Genomic DNA, 21,440 nt, shown 5'->3' on the forward strand with positions numbered 1-21,440 from the left:
AGGCTCACGTAAGAGATGGATGGCGGCATTTTTTTGCAAACCTAATTTATTTTGGGGTTCCTCTCTTTTTAGGTGATCGTGAGGTTGTGGATGAAGATCCTTTCACATCCGAAAGTGCCCAGATCCTGATCGGGGAGATCATGGGGTGTAATTTACAATTGGAAAACATCAAGCAAAACATCAATGATGTTATTCCAAAATATAAAAACATCATTGATGTTTTGGGGCGAGTTTAAAGCCCCTCCAAATCACTTTCTTCTTTTGTGTGCTACAATGTGCTAAATGTTTTTTTGATTTTTCCCAAAGCCAAAATTGGAGGATGCACACAATGTGCCAACATGTGCTATCTGCCATCACGGGAGATCAATGGTCGCGTTTTGGGGGTGCGACCCCTTCCTCAATAATAAAGTAGCGGTTAGGAAGGGCTTTCTCCCCCAAAACACGTCCCTTCATCCCCCCTGATGGCAGATAGCACATGTTGACATTGGGAAATTTGTGTGCATCTTCCAAATTTGGCTTTTCCAGGGGTGATTTCCCCCCATCTGAACGCTATATCAAACACAGTTCCTAAATACTCATGTCTGATATTGCCTTCCAGTTCTACCAAATGTGAACTTTGTAAGATCAAGATTTGTGTCTTTCTTGTGGGTTTTACACAGGCCTGTTTTCTATAAAATGCACATTTTAATTTTGGATAATGACACCACAAAAATTGTTATACAACAAACATGTTGGTTTGTCAGAAAAACCTTTGGTAAATGCACATGTGATTGTGCTGGTATTAAAAAGATTGTTCATCAAGAATGTGTGGATTATTGTCTCAACGCTACAACACTTTTGGGGTGATGTAATTGTTGTTTTATGAGAAAATGGGGGTTATTTCCTAAGGGGAAATCCACTTTGCACTACAAGTGCTGTTTCAGTGCAGTTGCAAGTGCACTTGTAGTGAAAAGTGTCTTTGCATTTAGTAGAGAACAGCCAACAGTGCTTTGTAAGGTTGCACAATCACGCCATTTTCTGCACTCAACACATTTCTGTCAGGGTCAGGGTCAAACAAACACAAGCAGTAAATGTCCACAAAGAAGAGCCTGGGGGGAGATGCCTGTCGAGAACTTCAAGTCCTGCAGACTTCTCCCTGTGGCCAAATACCGCAGGGTAGCGACCAACCTCTGCTCCGCAGTGATGGCTTGCCTCGTGCAGGTATCCTGCCTGCTGATATAGGGGGTCAGCGAAGCCAACAAACTGTGAAACACGGGGTCCGTCATCCGGAGAAAGTTCCTGAAATCATCAGGATTATCTCACGGATCTCACGGAGCAAAGGCATATGAGAGAACTGGTCACGCTGAAGCAACCAATTCTTGGTCCATGAACTCCTCATCACCCTGTTCATGGACTGGACTTGTGTCAAGGTCAGGACCCCAACACCAAGCCCCCGCACAGCACGAACTCTACGAGGAGTACGCATACGAAACATGGCTAGAAAACGGTCGGCTGCTCAGAACGAAGTAACAGAACGCACTGAAGAACAGCAAGGCCTGTGAAGAGCGACCTGAAAACCAGTAATGAATGAACAAGAATACAATGACTACCTAAAGTCACGCGGAACTTGCTGCACGCACTGAAGAGCAGATACAAACCCACAAGTACAAACTGAACGGCAGAAAACGATCTGAAAGCCACGAGTCTGAAAAAGCGTGAATCGTCTCTCACCAAACTTTTACTAACACGAGATTAGCAAAAGGAGCCCAAAGGGTGCCGCTCTTGGTTCTGAACCGGCCTTTTCTAGTCTCGTCATACGTGGTGTACGTGACCGCGTGGTTGTCGATCGGAAATTCCGACAACTTTGTGCGACCGTGTGTAGGCAAAACAAGTTTGAGCCAACATCCGTCGGAAAAAATCCTAGGATTTTGTTGTCGGAATGTCCGAACAAAGTCCGACCGTGTGTACGCCCTATAAGAGTTGGAGTTACCAGATTCATTCAAAATCCACCCTGTTTTTCATGTCACCTTGCTTAAACCTGTTATCCCTGATCTTTTTCCAGAACGAAGCACTGGTCCACCACAACCCATAATAATCAACAGAAAAGAGAAATTTGAGGTTGAAGCAACCCTGGACTGCAGAAAACGGTACAATCAAATTCAGAATTTAATTAAGTGGAGAGGTTACGGGCCAGAAGATAATTCATGGGAGCCTGAAAATAATATCCATGCCAGAAGACTGATGCAGGCGTTTAAGAGAACCCATGCTGTAAAACTGGAGTTGGGCATCCGGGGGCTGCCCTTTAGGGGGGGCAATGTCAGGAAATGCCTTGCAGAAGGAATCTTGCTGCTGGTGCACGTCTGCGAGCACTGGTACGCATGCGTGTGAGTTTTGGTGCCAGATGTCCTATTTAAACTGGGCTTGTAAACAGAGTCAGTGCTGTCTAAACTGCAGCTTCCTGTGACCCCTGCTACCTGTAAGCTGCTTTGAGATCCTGTTCCTGTATTCTGATCTGGCTTGCCTTTGACTATTCCTGCCTTCTGCCTGTACACGACCCCAGCTTGTCCCTTCCTCTACTGCCTGCTGTGCCAACTCAGCTCCTCTACTGCCTGCTGTGCTGACATCTCACCCCACCAGTCCTCATTCCTGTTGCATCAGGAACTTTGGAGCAACTCTCCTGACTACCTACCTGCCAGGCATTTATACCATTCTGTACTCCCAGGTCCCCTGTCTGCTCTATCAGGGGCCGCGAGTCATATACGTAAGGGAGGCCTTCCTCTGCATTACCGGGCTCATCCATAAAGTACGTGGAAACGTGACAAGGGGTCTAGCACCCTCTAGTGGGATAAAAAATACTGCAGACTGAGGGAGATCGAGTCTGGCATCATAAAATAACACCTACTCTCTCCTTGTGACAGATGATTGGTCTTAATACCCCCCCCCCCCCCCCCCAAAATGTGGTCCAACAAAATAGTGACATAAGGGGGAGGGGGGGGTGATCCTTTTTTCCAACTCAGTGATTGCATTTTTTCATTTTTTTCTGATATGTTGGTGTTATATTTTTCACTTGGATATTATAAGTTGCACTAGTAAATACAGCTGGTAAACAAAAACTGTGTCTGTCTTCATTTCAGGCTGCAAAGCAACAACATGTGATTATTTTAAAGGGGGTAATTCTTTTCTATACCCACTGTATAGTTACTTTGTGGCTAATAAGAATGTTTGCACCCAAACTTCAGCTTGAAGTCATTAGATAACCATAACAACCATGATACTTGTATCTTTAGAAGTGGATGTCAATAATAGCAGGATCCATCATTCCTTACTACAGTGTTCTTAAAGTGGTTTTTCCGCCCCCCTCCAAAAATTAAAAGTCAGCAGCTACACATACTGTAGTTGCTGACTTTTAATATTAGTACACTAATATTAAAACCTGTCCTGAAATCCAGCAATGTCGGCACCCCCAGCCAATGTTTCCACTGGCTGTTGGGTGCTGTCACTGCCATTGCCGGTAAGGGAACCCGGCACTGAAGCCCTGCGGCTTCACAGCCGGGTCCCTACTGTGCATGCACGAAGCGTGCTGCGCTCTCTTAGTCGCCCGACTGCAGGGGAAGGAGGAGGAGGAGCCGAACTTGTTGCCGCACCGAGGTCCGACCAAAATAGGGACAGGGTATCTGTCAAAAACAGGTACCCGCTCCCCCCCTCAAAAGGTGCCAAATGTGGCACCAGAAGGGGGGGGGGTTCAGATAAGCGGAAGTTCAACTTTTGGGTGGAACTCCGCTTTAATGAGAAAATCACTGTTGAGAAATAAATCTCCTACTCCCTTTTAAATCTATTTCAGAATACTAAAAGTATACTTAAAGTAGAACTACAGTGGAATCTCGGCTTGTGAGTAATGCGGTTTATGCGGTAACGATCGGAGACACTCAGTTCCTGAGTGTCTCTGAGTGTTTCCGACGCCCCTGCACCTCTGGCCACATGCGGTACTGCATACACCGGCGCCCCCGCACCTCTGGCCACATACAGTACTGCATAAACCAGCAGTGGCTGTGGAACTGATTATCTGAGTTTCCATTATTTCCAATGGGGAAACTCGCTTTGATATACGAGTGCTTTGGATTACAAGCATGCTTCTGAAACTAATTATGCTCCATGGTATTACTATATAGGCAAAATGTTTTATTTTTATTTTGGATAGAGCAAGGGAACTTTATAACCCCGTTAAATTTTTTTTTCCCCATCTGTCCCATTAAGGAGACCTTCCTTCAGTTCCTGTCCCGTAGCCAAACAAGAAGTGAGAGGCAACCTCTGCAAATTAACGGAATTCCTAGGGCACCCCAGGTGTAATACTTATCTGGGGACAACCCAGAATCTTTTTTTTACTTTCACTTTCAAATATAATGGTAGACAGGATAAATAGAGAGTGTGAATCTCATTAACGAGGACATAGAAAGAAATAAAAACCGACAAGTGTTCTAATCCCTTCCCACTCTATCCAAAACTAAAAAAAAAAAAATTGCCTTTAGTTATACTTTAAAGTATTAACTAAAAAGTAATAAAAATCAAAACTATTTTTGTGTTTTGAAGAAGAAAAATTTGACAGGGATTTTTATCATTTACAATGTTGAAATTGCAACACTGTGGAAATGGGGACAATACCTTAACAGTAATTCTGACACCCACCCAATGTTATAAATCACATTAAAAGCAATGTGATATAAAAAACAAACAAAAAAAAAGAAAAAGAAAGGAAAAAAAAAAAGAGAGAGCAATTTTCACAGATTTTGGTAGAGCTATTCAGCTAATGAAAATATCCCACATAGTGCTCATCTAATCATACTTTGAAAAAATATACACTTACATACACCAGAAACTACAGCAACCCCTTTAAAAGTTACTAAAACCATCGCTGCCATGAATATTTTTACCACTAACACAATTACAATGCTTATTAACACCACAATGATAAAAATACATTTTCAGCCCTTTTTACACAGCTGTTCCAATCGGATTTAAATGAAGCACAATATTAATCTATGGGCATGCGGGTATCTGTTTACATCCAATTACCTTTGAGTCTGTCTATGGCCAAAAAAAGAAAAAAGAAAAACAGAAATAGTTTTCATCCTTTTCTATTTTTTTTTGGACCTAAATGTATTGGATTAGAGGTAAGGGATGTACATGGGTGTGCACAGCTATTTACATCTGCCTGCTCATAGACCTAACATCAGTTCCTTAAAGCTTGTTTTTTTCCATCGAAAGGATATCCTGCTGATTGAGATGGACGCCACTCATGTAAACAGACCCTTATACACAATGTTTTTACTTAATTATTCATTGCCATTTCAAATAACTGATTAATGTCCACTTTCAGGCCTACATAAAGACAAGCAGTCTTTTTTTGTTGCATTACCATAATTGCCCACTAGAGTGAGTAGTAAACTACTTTAAAGAACAAAGGTACACGTTCCATCACTATTCTCAGATCATTCCTTACAATATGAAAGTTGTCACAATAGTTTTTGATCCATTTGTACTGAGTTCATAATTATTATACCTACAGCTAATGGTGCATTACCATGATCAATACGTTGTAACGAGGTTTAAATAAAAGATCTAATAATGTTTTTTTGATACCCAGGGCAGATCTTTTTTTTTTTTTTCACACCCTCGCCAACTCATTAATAATCATAAAACAAATAACAGAAAAAAAAAGGCAGTAAAAGTTGTGGTGTCTTCTAACATTAGTGATCAGCATAATAGAGACCCCTTCCTTACCTTGGTGGTTAGTGGAAAATTGCCCCACTTTGTTGGTGGTCAATGTATGTAAGAGACCTGCAGTACTAGCTGGTGAGGGAATCCATAACATACCTGACTGCGAAAGTGTGGGATAAACAAATGGTACAGTATTGCTTACACTTTACAGCAGGGGTGGTCAAGCTTTTGAAGAGCGAGGGCCACTTAAGTGATAACTGGTCCCGGTCCACAATTAACTATGGGGTTTTACTGCCCCCCAAACCACAAATGTAAACAAGCCCTTACTGTCTTGAGCTCCCTATAAGGCTGTTTTCATACTGATGTGATGCAGTTTACCCGCACTGCAGATGCAGCGCAGCTTTCCTGTGGGTTAACTGCACTTTGCCATAGACTTCTAATACCTCTTGTGGGAGTGGTGCACTTTCTAATAGCGCATCAAAACTCCTACATTCAGGAGTTTTGGTGCACTTTTGGAAGGCACACCAAACCCACAAGATATAATAGAAGTCTATGGCTCAGTGCAGGTAACCCGCAGGAAAGCCGCAGGTGTATGGCTCTGAACCTGCAGATCAGTGTGAAAGCAGCCTTATAACCTTTTCTATAAGTGCTAATATGGCCATTGCAAAAGTGCAGTGTATGTGATATTTAATTCACTGACCTTTTCCTCTTCCAGCCTTTGCTGGCATTGCCTCAGGCAGGAGCCGGCCCTACAGAGGAAGCATCGGCTTATGCAGCTCCTGCTCAATCCACGGCTGCCTGCTTCCTCCATTGCCGGCCCCATGTACTCTGATGCTCTGTGATGGTAGGTCAGCACTGCACAACACAAAAGGTAGTGCATACACTACTTTAAAAAAAGCATTGCAACTGGATTGCACGGTACCTCTGTACTGTTGTAGGGAAAGGATAGCAAAAAGCTAACCAACTGCATGTGAAGAAAATACAGCAGTTAGAAATTTTTACTTTATTTATGATAGCTGGATCTTTGGGCAATCAACCCATTTGCTGTATTTTTGTTCTTATTGTTTGGGGGCTTTTTTGTGTTTTATTTTGTGGTTGATTTGAGGTCAGCGGTCTGTTTTAGCTGCTATCCCGTCCATAGCAAACTTTTTTTTTTTTATGCTGCGGGGCTTTCCTTTAAATAAAGAAGTTTTTTCCAGGGGTAATACTTTTGGGTATTCAATTATTTTAGGGGTATATTGGTTTTTATTTCATGTTGATAGTGTCTTAATTGGAGGGTAAGCTGCAAGGCTTCCCTTTAAAAAAAAAGTTAATTTTTGTTTCAGCAGTTGTATATTAGGATTTTAATTTTATTTATTTTTTATTTTTTTATTATTTTGACAGAGCCTTTATGAAGTTTAAAGTGGAGCCCTCACTTGTTGCTGGCCATCTGTTCTTGGAGCTGCCTTTAGTTTGCAGTGAGCTGCGGCATCATTTGCAAGAACATAAGTAAAGTGCAAGAACAATGTGCACCTAATTCACCTCACAATTGTACATTGCTGTATACTCTGCAGTATCTTAATTTTTGTAGTAAAGCAAAGTCTGTGATAATTGTCTACAGTCAATTTGGGCTTTGCCTTTCTCAGTAAAATTGTCCTGCTGTTGGGTAATTTTATGCTGCTGTGTTATCTTGTAGTAAACCACCTTCCTCTACTCTTTTTCTCCAGCACATTTTGGTAGACTCTCCCTCATGTCCTGTTGTTTGCTAGTCTTACACTGCGGTATCGTCTGTAGTCTCTGAATTCTTAATGAGAGTTTACAAAAATTGCCCAGCAGCATGACAATTTTGCAATAGCAATAACAGGGACAGCCTTAGCTAACAACTGGTCAATTTCTATGTACTGGTTGAAGTGGGTCTGTAACCATTTGATGTGTTGCTGATGTAAAAACACCTTTAATTTTTTTAGCTTCTGTTGTAAAATTTAGCAAAAACAAAAAATCTTTCTTCATAAATGTAGGCCAAAATGTATTCTGCTACATATCTTTGGTAAAAAATCACCTAAATCAGTGTATATTTTTTAGTCTGTGTTATAGAGTCTACAAACTATGGTATATATATATATATATATATATATATATATATATATATATATATATAAATTGATCATTCCCAGTCTAATGATGGATTATCTCATTTCTTGAGGCCCTAAAATGCCAGGACAGTATAGATATCCCCCAAATTACCCCTTTTTGGGAAGTAGACAGTCCAAGGTATTTAGTAAGAGGCATGGCAAGTTTTTTGAAGTTGTAATTTTTTGTTACAATTTTTTTGAAAATGGAGAAATTTACAAAAATAAATTTTTGTTTTTGTTTTACACACTGTCACCAGTGCAGTACAGCATCATCATATGACTGGTGTGGTGGTGATCACGGATACTGACTGAAATAAAAAATGTATTAGGTTTTTTAAACATTTTTTTTTTTAACATACTGTCAGAGTAGTTCAGTGTCACCAAAGTTACACTGTGCTACTCTAGGGATTTTATCACAGCAATAGTTTTAACTGACAATCTTTCATTAATGACAGCTTGCTTACTATAGTGATGCTGTGATTGGCTACAGCTAATCACATGGTACAGGGTGCCAGGTATTATGTGATAGCTGTATACCATTCACAGAATCTCAAATCTCAAATGTAAGGCATTCTTGACAGTTTTGCTTACATGTAATCATGTGATCGCTATGATTGGTCATAGCAATCACATTATATGCTGGCAGCTCACAGCAGCCAAGGAACCGAGCGCCGTGACCCGCATTTATTGGATTGTGCCACTGCACGCCCCAGGGGCAGGGCAAGTGCACATGTGCTGAGTGACATACCAGTACATTGCTTAGCCTGGGGATGCCGCCTGCAGTAAATGTACTATTTGAAGCATGTTATTTAAAGACTTTGTATATTTCAATGTTGCCCTTGATGCTGCGTGAAAAGACCCTCTTTGTACTGGTACGTGTCCCCCATAGCACTGTTCATCTTGGCCAAAAACAAGATTTGTCCCTCATAGACTTCAGTGGCATTAACCTCTAAGTTCAGGTTTTCCCAATTTAAAGCAAAATTTACTGAACCCTTGGCCGGTTGAATCCAGGTAGATTCTCCCATCACTATTTTTTGTTCTTATTGTTTGAGGGCTTTTTTGTGTTTTATTTTGTGGTTGATTTGAGTTCAGTTGTCAGTTTTATCTTCTGTCTCGTCCATTGCAAACTTTTTTTTCTGCAAGGCTTTCCTTTAAATAAAAGAGCTTTTCAAGGGGTGATACTTTTGGGGTTTCAATTATTTTAGGGATATATTGGTTTTTATTTTATGTTGATATTGCTTTAAATGTAGGTTAAACTTCAAGGCTTCCCCTTCCCTTTAAAATAAAGTTGAGTTTTGTTGCAGCAATAGTACAATAGGATTTTAATTTACCCTTTCATCAGCATCCTTTAAATGAGTAATGAGTGTATCCCCAAAATATAATCTATGCCTTTCTCCTGGATCTAATGCCTATTAGAGCATGGAAATTGTTAGAGGAAGTAAAGCATGATGTCCTATGTGAAGGAAAGAAGAATGAGCCAGCCAGGTTCAACCCTGGCTTTTACCCTGCCAGGGTTGAACCTGGCTGGTTCATTCATCTTTCCTTCACATGATAAAACCTTCATGGCTAAGTTCACCTTTTCTAGAAAATAGTCTATACAGTCATGGAGTCCCAGTAGCTAATAAAAACTGTGCAACTTTATAAAATGTTCATTATTTTACTGTCATTCCTGTCAGTCTGTGGGCCCAGTAGAAGCCTTGCTAAAAAAAACTCTCAGTTAGCAATTGCCATGTGCTGTATTGTTGCTAGGACATGAAGACCACTGTTTATGATGCTGTAATGCTTCAATTGAGTGTCCAACAGTTTTCAAGTCCTAGCAACATGGCAGGATGTGGGGATTGCGGATTGGAAGTTTTTTGACCAGCTGCAAATTTTTAAGAATTACTAGTGCCCTTTGACTATTTTTTTATTAAAGGTGAACCTAATCTTTCAAGGGGTTGTAAATGCATTAAGGTGAAAAAAATATCCGACAATACCCCCCCAGCCCCCCGTTTTACTTACCTGACCCCTCGAAAGTCCTGCACTCGCCCCCGAATCCTCTTCGCTGCCCAGGCTGGTCGTTGATTGGCTAGAGTGGATGGATTGAAAGCAGGCCGCTGGCTGTATCATGGGAGCACGCCCGCAAGCACTCAACACCATGCGAGGGAGCTCGCATGAAGGTGTTGAGTCCTTGTGGGGGGGGAGCCGAGACAGCTGCCGAGGGACCCCAGAAGACCAGGTTCAGGACCACTCTGTGCAAAACGAGCTACACAGTGGAGGTAAGTATAACATGCTTGTTATTTAAAAAAAAAAAAAAAACAAAAAAAAAAAACTTTAGTGATCCTTTCAGTCAGTAGTAAAGCAGGAGCAGGGAAATTAAAAGAAAGGATTGAAAAGAGGAGAGGAGGTCTGGAATGAAAGAGAAAGAACAACATCCCCACCAAGCCACCTTAGAAACATTTAAGAGGCTACAAGGAAGGTGTCAAAACTCTGTGAGCCACAGTAGAATATCTAAGGTTGCCAAATTGTCAGTCATTTATGATTGTTATTAGTTTTTTGTTCACTATTATGCCCATGATTCTGTTTTTATCTTCAGCGAAGTGGAAAGTAGATGTCCTTTATGACCTCATTATAGTTTGTTGAATTGTATTTGTAGGTGTGTTGATAAGAGTTTGGTGTGCTTTAGTGTGTTAGATTGCATTTTCATGTGTTTTAACATAGTAAAACTCATTTGCATTCAAATGCATATAAAAACATTAGCAACATTTTTTTTTTATACTGTGCAAGTGCAACTATGACCTACAAACGTGAATAATAATTTATGTGTAAAGTGTCTCTCTGGTATAGGCTGGCTGCTACTAACTTGTTACAAGTAGCATATCTGCTTAGAAGGCAGATAACCATGTAGTACATTGTTTCGTTGTATTTTCACTTTGAACAGTAGTAGATTTACAGAGATTGCAAGAATGTAGCCACACCTAAACCAAAGCAGCAAGTCCTATAGGCAGCCACCGAGGTAGGATTAATATATATTCTTGGAAATACTCCACAACTGGAGCCAAACTGGGGCTGTGAGGCAATAATGGTAATCGACTGCCATGGACTGAAAAGCCAGCAAATGGAATTAACTCCTGCTTACAGAAATGCATATAAATAAATGAAGTATGTGGGTTTAGCTAAACATGGCATGCAATTTAAATCCAATGAAACAGGTCCTCTCAGAATATACAGCAGTTGTTGGTAATCCTAAAGAAGATTGGGCAATCAGATTATAGTGTGAGGGTCGAATTGACAGTGAACCACAGTGTGAATGGGGGTCATAAGAAACCACATGTGCACAAAATGATGTGCTGCTCTCGGGGTTCAATATAACCTAAGGGAAGAATGCTATACTAAAATATATATAATATATCATTTATACTAAAACCAGAGCACACAGAATCTGGTGTAGCTGTGCATAGTAACTAATCAGCTTAAAGTGGAACTTCGCCCAAAGGGAGAAGCTTTTTTGAGGGGGGTGGAGCATGTACCTAGTTTTGATAGGTACCCACTCCCACTTCCACAAATGGAATCCCCCGTCCGCAGCCTTCTGGGACACATCACAGGTCACAGGAGGCTGTGCGATCATTCACAAAGTGCAAAAAAGCTTGTACATGCGTAGTGGGATGCTGGCTGTGAAGCCTCAGAGAGTCAGAGCTGGCTTCCCACACTAGACATGGGGCTGGGAATCCGAAGACACGCAAAGAGCTGGCTTGGGTGAAGACATCACTGGATCCCTGGACAGGTGAATGTCCCTTTAATAAAAGTCCACAGCTACAGTATTTGTAGCTGCTGACTTTTAATATTTTTGGGGAGACTGAAGATTCTCTTTGTAGAACTGCCCCCAAGGGGGTTGCTGAATATAGACTTTTCTGGGCCTTCCACTTATTATTCTGCAGCCAGTTATATGGTATTTCCACACAGCCAAGTGCACACACTCTTCCACTCATTGTCTCAAATGACCAGTCTAGGGAATTTGTTTTTAGGTTATATTTGGAGAACTTGGATAGGAGAAGGGAATTAGTAGGATACTCCAAATTAACTACGGACAAGTAAGGACAACTCTGTAGATCTGTGAAGCAGATTATCTGCTGATTATCTGCTCCTGAGTCCTGCATCTGTGTCCATTCACACATAATGCAGGACTCAGCACGCCCCCCGGAGCCGCGTCATTGGATTTGATTGACAGCAGCGGGAGCCAATGGCTGCGCTGCTATCAATCAATACAATCAGGACATGAGACACCAGCTAGAGCTGGTATGCTCGTGCCGAAGAATGACAATGTTCAGGTAAGTGAAACAGTGAGGGCTAGGGGGCTGCAGCACCACAGAACGTTTTTCACCTTAATGCATAGAATGCATTAAGGTGAAAAACTATGAGGGTTTTCAACCCCTTTAAGCAGACAGCACCTAAATTTGCTTCTACTTCTCTGTTAAGCAGAAAAGCCAAAAACTATATACACTCTCTAGCACCTACCTAGGAGGGTGCTACATCTTTAATTGAACAAACTGAAGTTAGAAGCTTATTGGTTACAATGTAGAGCTGCACCTTTGTATACCTTTTGCACCATAACAACTGATAAAAATGAATTACACATGCTGTAACAGAAATTAATTTACATTCAGCCTGCCTGCACTTATTTACAGTATAATGTAAAAAAAAAGACAGGATCTATGAATGATGATAGATACTGCACTGCATTGCTGTAATCACTGGAGAGCACAAATTTCTCGTAGGCAGCTATATACCTTTAGCTAAACTCCAACCATCCACCCATTTCACGTGGTCTCAGACTGCCAACTGTGAAAAGCAGAATGTATGTTTAGAGAGATGTCTGATGCAATACTTTTTCTCAGTCCTGATCTAAGGTATGATGCTGTCTACCCTATGCAGTGCAGTCTGTAGATCATTGCAGAGAAGCTTAAAGTAAACAATGCAGTGTATTCACTGGCCTGGGCCTGTAATGACAGTTGATTTCTCTAGCTCACTTCCACATCTCTACCTTGTCTTATAGGTACATGGGGTTGGTAGGAGGACACGGAGATCGACACTCCTGGAAGTGTCAGTTTCAGAAGAAACTTCATCCAGGACTTCTCTGCATCGGTGAGGTGGTTGATGATGGGAACAGCAAGATAGGTCAGTATTAACTGCCATCCTTACAGAGACAGTGTTTAAGACTGGATTCACACTTGAGAATGCAGTGGCTTACAGCAGGGGTCCGGTGCGTCTCCATTCACCATTCCAGATCCGATTTTAGCCCAAATTTTTCGCTGAAATCGGAAAGGAAACGGACCAAAAGGTGTACAGGACTCCCGTGCAATTTGCACCAGAGTCGCTGCAAAGATGTGTGAACCAGCTCAATAGAGAGCCGGTCACAATCTCCTGCTATGCGAATTGAATGCCAGGAAATCCACATTCAATTCGCAATAGTGTGAACCCAGCCTGAAGACAGATTTAAGCTGACCATACACATAGCAAATTTCCTGAGGAGCTGGCTGAAATTCGAGCCATGGGTGACCCAGTTGGCAGCCTCTTTCCTGACATCCTTCAAAATGAAAATCGAAGAAGCTGGTGGAAAACTATCAGCAGGCTATGAGATAACAATAGCCACAGCCAGAGATTCGTCCATCCTTGCTGTTTAGCTTGAATGAAGGTATCTATTAAAAATCTTCAGTTCAGCCATTATGCCATTATGGTGGCCATAAATGCTTCAATAAACAAATGATTTATTTTCCGATCGATCTCTTTCAATAAGAATTTTTGATCTATAGACAACAACCCATTTAAATGATATGATATAAACAGGGAAGGGGATTTTGATCAGATCATAGAATGCATGAAAGTAAAAAGAACTTCAGTGTGCAGCCCCCCCTTATATTCACCTAAACCTAATCCTGATCCAGCGATGTGCACGAGAGCAGAAGCTCTCCTGGGTCTCTGCCCCCTCATTGACTGAGACACAGAAGTGGGAAGCAATTGGTTCCCATTGCTGTCAATCACAGCCAGTGAGCGGGACAGAGCTGCACTGTGTGTCTCATAGCGGGGGGCGGGATCGAGCACGGACAAGTGCCCCCAGAACAGGCAGCTTGCTATGAGGCACTCAGCAGGGGGGAGGGGCCAGAAGCTCCGGTGGAGGACCCGACAAGAGGAGGATCAGGGCTGATCTGTAAAAAAACACTGCACAGAGAAGGTAAGTATGACATGTTTGTTAGTTAAAAAAAAAAAAAGAAGCTGAACCTTTAGGGCCCTTTAACACGTGCGGACCATACATTTCATCAGTTCAGTCACATTTTTTTATCATCAGTTGTTCATTTTCTCTTCCGTTTTCATTTTCATTGTCATCCGTTTTACATCCATTGTCATCCGTTTTACTTCCGTAGTCATCTGTTTTACTTCCGTAGGCATCCGTTTTCATCTGTTGCCATCTGTTTTTCATCCGTTTTTGTCAGTTTTTTAAAGAATTTTTTTAGAACTGTATTTAAGCAGTTTTGCATGAATTATGGAATTTTCCCATGATTCTTTGTTTTCCCCAGCGTGCATTGTGCTTCCCATGCTGCTTTGTGGTTTCAGCTTTTATTGCTTTGTGCTTCCTGTTTTCTTGCTGTAGTGTACGCACTTTGAGCAATGGATTTGGGCAGATTTTTTGAACATGTGACATTTTTTGTCATGTTATCCTATTTGAGGAGACGAAACAGCATGAGCAGGAAGATTTCTGTGAGAAGACGCAGGTACTGGACACATCCTGTCTTTCTCAAGAGGCCGACTGAAGGTTTTTTGCTCTGCACTATGCAGATCTGCAACGTTTCCCACAAAAATTTTTCAATTTTACCAGAATGTCCGTACCAACGTTTGAATTTTTATTAGAAAAGTTGCATCCCCATTTGGAAAGAATGAACACGGATATGAGACATTGTGTGCCTCCAGAGGAGCGACTATTACTTACCCTGAGGTAAGCCAGCCTTTCTGCTTGATTATGTCCAGCATAATGTAGGATTCCTTTCATCATTTGTTCTACTCTTCCTAGGTTTCTGGCATCTGGACTATCCTATACATCCCTAAACCACTACTTTTTGTTGGGAACCTCTACAATTTCAGGAATTATACACAACACCTGTCAAGCAATATGGGAGGAGCTTCGGTGTACTGCAATGCCTGTTCCAGATACATCCATGTGGCAGGAAATCTCAAATGGTTTTTGGAAGAAGATCCAATTCCCTAATTGTGTTGGAGCCCTGGATGGGAAACACATTCAAATTCAGATGCCACCTGGATCTGGCTCTCAATATTTTAATTATAAGAAATACTTCTCTCTTGTGCTTATGGCAATCTGTGACAGTCATTATAAGTTTGTAGCTGTGGATATTGGGGCGTTCTGCAGACTCAAGAGTGTTTACAACATCGGAAATGGGGAGAAGACTACTTGAGGGCCACTTCCATTTGTCATCAGACAAAACTCTTCCAGGAACTGTAGGGCCAGATATGCCACATGTGCTTGTAGCTGATGAGGCATTTGCAGTTTCTAGGCATCTCCTAAGGCCTTATAGCAGGCACAATCTAACTCCCCCCAAAAAAATCTTTAAGTACCGGTTGATTTGTGCAAGGCGCCTTATTTAATGCAACTTTGGCATTTTGACCAGCAAGTGGCGCATATTCCATACAACTATTCAACTGAGCCTGGAGAATGCCGAACTAGTTATACAAGCATGTTGTGTCCTCCATAATATTACACGTGACAAAGAAGGAATTACTGTTGAAGAAGAGGACGAGATCAATTTGCCCTCTGTATGGTATACTGGACTGCGACCCAACAATTCAGACATTACCATGCGTGATACATTTGCAAACATTTTCATGTCCCCAGAAGGAGAGGTTCCGTGGCAGTATCAATATGTGTAAAAACACTCACCAGGCACTTTATTAGGTACACCTTGCTAGTACCATGTTTGACCCCCTTTTGGTACCCTGCATTTATTATATTTGTTTTCCCACAGAACATGGAAATGCAATAGTTTTAACAAATGAAACCTGCTAATACTTTTTTTCATTAGTAGTATAGCAGTCTTGTGACTTCTATCAGTGTCTGATTAAAGTTTGTATGAGTTTTCATTCTCCTATGATGGTGCTGTAAGGATTCCAGACCTCTGCTGTTCGGCCCTGTGCTGATCACATGTACTCACCGTAAAAAATGAAAAAACATCAAATGTGGCATGTGCAGCTTTCCTTCAAGGGTATGTACTATATGCAGAAGGATTGGGGACAGTGAAAGAAGGGAAGGATTAGAGTAGGCCGGATTAAACACAATGCAGTGGATTTACCCCTAGGATCTACATGGAATCAAAGCATATAGTCTGTTTTACAGGTGTGTTTTCACTTTCTTCCCCATTCTGATTACCGTTTTAAACTGCAGCAATTTATCTAAAAACATGGTTAGATGTCTAAATGCTCAGAGTTGCATGTGACGTGTTGATGATCAATTTGTGCAACGAACCAATAAAAAAGTTCTACATAAAGTTGCACATATCTAAGCAGTGCCAACATCGATCATCACGGACCCTATGACCATCACATCCTTTGTATCAGTTGTTTTTGGTTTATATAGAGTACAATAATAAAATTCACTTTTCAATGTAGTCAATTATTTTTATTATGTCATAGACAATAAGTGACCACAACATATATCGCAAAAAAAATATATTTTTTAATAAAAATATAACAGAATAACATATATACAAACAAGCGGCAGAATGCGGACTGCAGTAAACTCTGGCGCCAAACGGAACCGAATTACGGATGGCATCTATGGGAGGTGAGTGAGAGAGCCGAGTACCCGTGGAGCACTTTCTGATTTTCATCTTTCTCATCGTGATTTCTTATTTTGGCCAGATTCGTGCAGCTCTAGCTCATTCACTATACTATTCACACATTTCGAGAGGTTGCCTTGCACATAACATAGGCCGAGGAAGCTGGAAAATGGGTTTCCAGAGCTCTAAGCTGGGTTACACAAGCCACCCTGCTCTAACTTAGTCCCTGGTGGCCAACTAACCTGGTGGCCAACTACAATGGGGCAACTTAAAAGTTTAATTAATGGGGAAACTTTAAAGATCCTGATAATAAGGACTGGGGGAACTGGAATAGGGATTGGATGTTTGGGAGGAACTAGCATATGAAGTGGCCTGGGAACTGGAGGACTCATATGAAATAGATGTAGGAGGTGCCACATGAGGTGGGGGTAATAAATTTTGGACAGTGTGAGCTGGTGTCCGTTGGTGATGGGGGATAATGCTTTGGTGATATGGATGCTGAAACATATGAGCTGGCTCACTATGGTATGGGCAATGTTGCTGGCTAATGAGTGGCGGCATGGGATCACTGGACATTGTAGCCCTTATGCACACACCTGCATAGTTGAATATTGCCATTTGGACATCCATTTTACGAGGAGTGGGTACTTTAGCAAGATGGTTGTACAGATTTTTTAAAAACATTGCATTCTCGTTGTTGGGATTAGAAAATGGATCGTTGGCATCAACCCTTCGCATTGCCTTCATCTCCTCCATAAATGCCAACATGGCTCCATCCGTGTCAGGTCGTGATTGTCTGCGACGATTACTGCCTCTTGTTGTGGTAGCTCAAACAGAATGAATTTAAGGAGTGGAACATTTATTAGAACATTTTTTTTTTGTAAACATTTTAAAATGGGGCATTTTATATAGGATTCTTACAAGCACACGATGTCTTTCAAGCATGGTTGCTGTTGCTGCTGATTGCGAAGACGCGTTTTCTTCAGGACCTGGCTCATTTGGTACAACTCCCATCTCTTCCTCTGGTGCTTGATGGGTATACTCTGAGGCTGCATCCCCCTCCTCTTCTGTTTAGGAAATGTTGGTGGTAGTACTGTAAAATATTTGTTGATAAATGGATTACAGGTCAGTACAGTAGAGTTATTACAAAACATAGATCCATGTGTGTGATTACTGTTATAAAGGAGTATATGATCTGGTCTACTTGTCCAACTAATTTAATATAGGGGAGGAATATGGTATTTACTTACCGTCTTAAGTCCATCACATTTCTCAAGAAGTCCAACATCTCAAAGAAAGGGCTTCTTCTTTTTTTCAACGATCCTGCACCGCTTCTGCTTTCATCTGCTTCATCTTTAAACTCCCGCCTATACCGGTCTCTAAGGGATGTCCACCTGGTCGCGATTTTTTCGCCTGCATAGGAAAAGTAAAAACAGTGAATGGATAGAACTCCAATATGACAATTATGTATACTATTTGAAACCCATATGTGGAATACAGTGGTTTTTAACAACTCTTTTTTCACTTTTACCTTTAGATAAGCCTATAACAAGGCTTACCTAGAAGTACTGCAATTATCTCCTAAACCTGCACTGTTTAAGATATTTGATGTATATTGTGGGATGTCATCGGCGCATGCGCTGTGAAGAAACAGCTCCCCATGCCATTTCTTCACTAGCAAGCATTGTGACTGACAACTCCCACACACAGGCACGGGAGTGATGTCATGCGACTCCGGGCAGTGACAGAGCCAGTGCCCCCTGGAGGGAAAGGGGCGGAGATGGATGCGGCCACCAAAAGGAACAGTGCGTGCTTCCTTTGCAGGTAGGTGCCACATAATGGGCTAGTATGCAATGCATACTAGTCCATTATGCATTTACTTTGCAGGGAAAAAAAGAGGAAGTAAATCAACAAGGGTTTACTTCCTCTTTAAAAACTTGCTGACCGCAGGCCATCAAAAGATGTACTGGACTTTCAGCGGTGATATCTGAATGAACAGTCTGCACAAACATTCACCACCTATGGAGATTTTTAAGTACTGACGTTTGGCACCATACCACATATGTGCACAATTTTAAAGCGTGACATGTGAGGTATCTATTTACTCAGCGTATCAAAATCAGTCACATTATACCAAAAAATTGGGCAAATTTTTTTTTTCATTAAAGTGTTTTTTTTTTTCAGAAAAAAATTGCATTGGAAAGATTGCTGCGCAATTAAGGTGTGACAAATAAAGTTTCCATGACTGCCATTTAATTCCCTAGGGTCTCTGCTAAAAAATGTATGGAATGTTTGAGGGTTCTAAAAAATTTTATAGCAAAAAAATTATGAGAAGAGTGCTGGGATTTGCACGGTTATTTAGGTGGACTACAATTATATCAGAATGCTGACATATGGGTGTACTACAAGTTTAACCATGCCAACCTACCCCACAAACTGCTTACCACGTATCCGACGATGTTTATGACTTAGTGACGACAAGTTCGGTGTGACCTCCTCAAATATTGCTTCCTACTTTATATTTTTGTGATTTCATCACTATATTCCTACGATCTTTTGTCTTTTGTCTTTCGCCATGTCTTCACTGTTTCTCTCCAGGCACTAGGCTGCATGTGGATGTGACTTTATAAAGACCACTACCTGGGTCATAGGTTAATTTTTTTTTCATGTATTCCTATTAAATTACATATTTTGCTGAAAACGGATGTCAGAGGATCGGATGTTAACGGATCGTCCGCTAACATCCGTTTTTTGTCTGTTCCGTTTTTTTACGGAAGAAAAAATAGGGTTTTCTTCCGTCATGAAAAACGGAGCATAGCGGACACGGATGTTAACGGACGTTAGCGGATGATCATCCGCTAACGTCCGCTATCCCATAGAGATGCATTGGTGTCCGTTTTAATCTGTAAACGGATGGATGAAAAAACGGACGAACGCTCCTCAGGTGTGAAAAGGCCCTTACAAACGCTTTTTACAATTGTAAGTTATCGATCACATCTCTATTTCCACTCCATGATCTCATAATCTGATTCATCAAAACATGACTGTATTCATGAAGAAAGCATCTCTGTGCTGCAGAATAATGCAAAACGATCCATATGCCCCGTATACACGGACGGAATTTCCAACAGAAAAAGTCAGATGGGAGCTTTCCATTGTATATTCCGACCGTGTGTATGCCCCATCGGACTTTTTACGTCGAAAATTCAGACGGACTTAGATAGAGAACATGTTCTATATTTTTCCGATGGAACAAATTCCTATCGGGAAAACCGCTCGTCTGTATGCTGTTCCGATGTACCAAAAATGACGCATGCTCTGAAGCAAGTATGAGACGTCATACGTGTTGTCCCGTCGTACGTGTTGTACGTCACCGCATTCTTGACGGTTGGAATTTGGTGTGACCTTGTGTATGCAAGATAGCTTGAGCGGAGTTCCGTCGATAAAACCTTCAGACTTTATTCCGATGGCAAAATCGGTCGTGTGTACAGGGCATTAATTTTCTATCCTGTCCAATTGACTCAGTTTGCTTGAATCTGATCTAAATTGATTGCAAAGAATGTTATGGCCATTCGATTGTTTGCAGATATGTTTTGATTGAATCACACATTGATCAGAAAATAAAATCGAAGTGTGTATGGCAACCATTAGGCTGAAGTAATGAAACCTGCATAGCCAGCTTTAATTATATGACAAAATCACTTTAAATCTACGTATAATGCTCCATTCACACCTTTGCGTTTTTGTGCGCGTTTACTAAACTTGGTAACACGGTGTGTCAAAACAGGTTTAATGGTAGCCATACATGCTTTGATTTTATTATCCAATCAAAATGATCCAATCTGCAAACAGTCAAATAGCAACCCCTCTGATTAATTAAGATCTGAGGCTGGACTTTAGAATGGATTTGATGAACAGGTGTAGATCGGCCAGGGTGGAAAATTATCGATCACTTTGTATTGATTGGTATCACTGAAATACTTTCTTCATGAATACGATAATATTTCAATCGATCAGATTATGAGATGACATGATGGTGATGTGAATAATATAGTACAATCAAATCCACTTCCCTATATGTGGCATATCGATCGAATCTATTGAAAAACATTCCTATCAAAAGAAATCTATTAGAAAAGGAAATGATTCAAGCTTGTATGATCACCATTAAACACATGTACATGTGTCACTTTGCTTGGTACACATCTACAGTATTGTCTTCACATTCCACATTTGTGAACAGTCATGTATGTGCAACCCGTTCTTGAAATATATATATATTTTTTCTGTTTCAATAGTATTTATTTGGTTATTACAAGATGCAAAAGTTCCATCCACGCATGGGCTAGTTTTGACAACAAGGGTTAGTTTGCAAAAGAAGGCAAAGAAGACAAGATACGGTATGTAAAAAAAAAAACTCCTCCTGAGAGCGGATACAACAGCAACAGATGGGCATGGTCCAGAGGTTGTGATGACTGGAGGGTCCTAGGGAGGTTCCCAACAATAACAGGGTCTTTCCTGGGCTCTGCGATATCCATAAAGTGGTATAGTATTATACAGTAAGTTCAAAAAAGGAAGGGCCAAGCAGAAACCAAGGGGTGGTTGGGTAGGAGGGTGGTGCAAACAGAAAAGGGGTTGCGTACCTAGCAGGTGGAGAAGTAAAGAAATGCCAGAGTAGACTAGAGGGAAAGGTAGTCAAGAGGTTAGAGGCCAAGAGAGGGAGGGAGGGGAAGGAATAAAGGCTCGGGAGCATCTAGGCCAGGGGTCTCAAACTGGTGGCCCTCCAGCTGCTGCGGAACTACAAGTTCCATCATGC

This window comes from Aquarana catesbeiana, linkage group LG02, assembly GCF_042186555.1.
Source record: "Aquarana catesbeiana isolate 2022-GZ linkage group LG02, ASM4218655v1, whole genome shotgun sequence".
In the NCBI taxonomy this organism is placed as follows: Eukaryota; Metazoa; Chordata; class Amphibia; order Anura; family Ranidae; genus Aquarana; species Aquarana catesbeiana.